The following is a 2,535-nucleotide window of genomic DNA, read 5'->3' as shown; positions in this document are numbered from 1 at the left end:
TCTCCACAAACCCGTATACCATCAGCTTTTCTTGCCTTAGTTGCTCGTCTATCTCCTCCCACTTCAGCCTATTCCTGCCACCTTGCATGTTAATGTACCCTATGTCAGAATGACCTTGCCCCTGGTGCTTACGTCTATTTCTTCTACTGATTCTACGTTTCTTGAATCTTGGGGCCTCTCTGGGTCCGTCTTCGTCTACACTGGTGGTCTTAGGGCTCTGGGTCCCCCCAAAAAAAGCCGTAGCTTGGCTCCCTATCCTACTACCTACGCTCCCGCCCGTGGCACTACTGTAGTGAATGCCATCCTGTGCAAAAGGGTGGGAGCCAGACTCGTACACTTCCCGGTTTACCTCCATTGTGCCGTACCCAAGTGGTCTGCTCAGACCCCTAATGACCCGGTTAGCCTCAAGCACCTTCCATTCCATCTCGCTAGCCTGGCCCCGGACATGTGGGATTGTGCATATGGTCACATGCACATTCGCAGAGGTTTCTCTGAGTTTACGCAACCCAACCTCTAACTGTCCGTTTAGGTTCTGGCTCCTTCCCTTCAGCACATCGTTGAGACCAGCATGGATAACGACCAGATGTTCATGCTCGAGGTTGTCTGATACCACCTTCTGAGCTTTTGCCATTGCGTCAACCATGCACTTCCCTGACTGGGCCTCCACCCTCACCCGCCCGTCTGCCTTCACTGTTGTAAGGACGCCCTCCTTAACTCTAGCTACGTTGGAGTCCCCCACCACTAGGACCCTTCGCTCTACACGTTTGCCTCCCGCCTGCGATTGTCGTCCTCCAGTTCGCGCTAGCTGGTTCTCCACCCGCCGTGCGCCACTGACACGTGAGGATGTGCTCCCTGCCGTTCGTCCCTTCCCACCCGAAGCCTGCCGCACTACCTCGCTGTAGAGTTGTGGAACCGCCGTGTTACCGCCGGCTCTCGCCTGCTGTTCAACGGCCCCTAGGCGTCCCTCCCTGCTCTCATGGCATGCCTCTGCCTGAGTCTCCGCGCTGTCCCCGCCGCCCGCCTGAGCTGACCCGGGATTACGCGCCGCCTGTACCATTAGCGCCTCCACCCGCTCTTCCAGCACGGCCCGCTTTTCCCGTTCTTCTTGTAGCTCGCCAGCTATTCGCTTTACCAGGACGGCCTCGGCCCCCTCCCTGTGACGCAACTCGCCGATCCGAGTTTCGAGCTCAATTCGCCGCTCTCGCTCCACCTTCAGCTCCCCTTTGAGCTCTTCCACACTGGCTGCCCATTCCCCTGCCATCCGCCGCACAGCTCCCTTAAATGCTTCACACGACCTGCACGCGAAGCTAGCCTCCCCAGCGTCGGCTAAACTGGCGAAGTGCGTCTCGTCCAAATAACACCAACGTTTGCACTCCTCGCACTGCACCAGCTCGTCATCACCCCTGTCCTTCCTAGCCTGCCGCACCATTGTCCACCCGTCCACCTAACGAGAAAGCCCACCAAAATATCTGAACAAAGCCCCACGGTAAGCCGTACGGCAAACTCGCTATCCGGCTACCTCCGCTAGCTTCCCTAACGCGGTTTAAAACTGCCGCTTTACACTGCTTTCACCATGCAACACGTGCGCCACAACCCGCTTCCAAAAAAAAAAAAAAAATTGAACTATTCGCTGCTCACTAACGTCCTACCAAACTAACCAAGAAACTAAAAAAAGCATGAAAAACAATATATATATATATAGATAGCTCGGGTACTCTAACAGTAGACAGCGCCTCCACTGACAGCGCCACACCTAAACCGTGGGAAGCCACAAAGCTGCCACTCAAAAGCACATGCGTTGACTCGGCGAACGTGCCCGTTCCAAAAGAACCAAAAAAAGCTTCTTTTTTTTTTACCGCGAAGCTGTTAAAACCATCTCGGAGTGGAAGGGGTGGTTGTTTTATTTATTCTTGTTGCGGACCACTCACGACTCACGGGCCGCTGGCGTTCAAAAGAGCACAGACAATATCTCTACTGGCATTTGGCACGTCGCTATTGCAAATGACAAATAAAACTTCAGCGTACTAGAAGTTACAGCTTGAGTAAAATATTGTGAACAAACATTAGAAGAAACAGGAAGCAATGTTTTTTGTAACTTGTTTGGGAAATATCTAGCGTATGTAGTGCGGTCCTGTACCAAGGGTTGAGGGCCAGAGACCCCTTTTTCCTAACTTTTGACTGGTTGCCCGGATGATCTCGTTTTGTTCTCGCAATGATGCGTGTATGTTCTCGTTTCAATGCCCGATGATCAGTGCCCGGATAACGGCTCTGGCTTTTGGCTCAAGGGGACTTGAAAGTCGAGGACAATGGGAGTTGAAAGCATTTCACGCGTAAAATTGGCTGAGGTTCAACTCTTGTCAACCTAGTAATCACGAGTGAAAGGTCTGTTTCGTTTGGTTTTGCGAAGGCGATGCACACAGTGTTTCATTATTGGACGCTTGCGCGCTTGGTAAGCATCTCTATAACGTGCTAATCTGGCCTCCCTTTGATCCGGTGTTTCAGCAGCCAACTTTGCCTTTTCTTGAGATTGCGTAG

This window comes from Dermacentor silvarum, chromosome 10 (assembly GCF_013339745.2).
Source record: "Dermacentor silvarum isolate Dsil-2018 chromosome 10, BIME_Dsil_1.4, whole genome shotgun sequence".
Taxonomy (NCBI): Eukaryota; Metazoa; Arthropoda; class Arachnida; order Ixodida; family Ixodidae; genus Dermacentor; species Dermacentor silvarum.
This window is presented reverse-complemented; position numbering follows the sequence as displayed.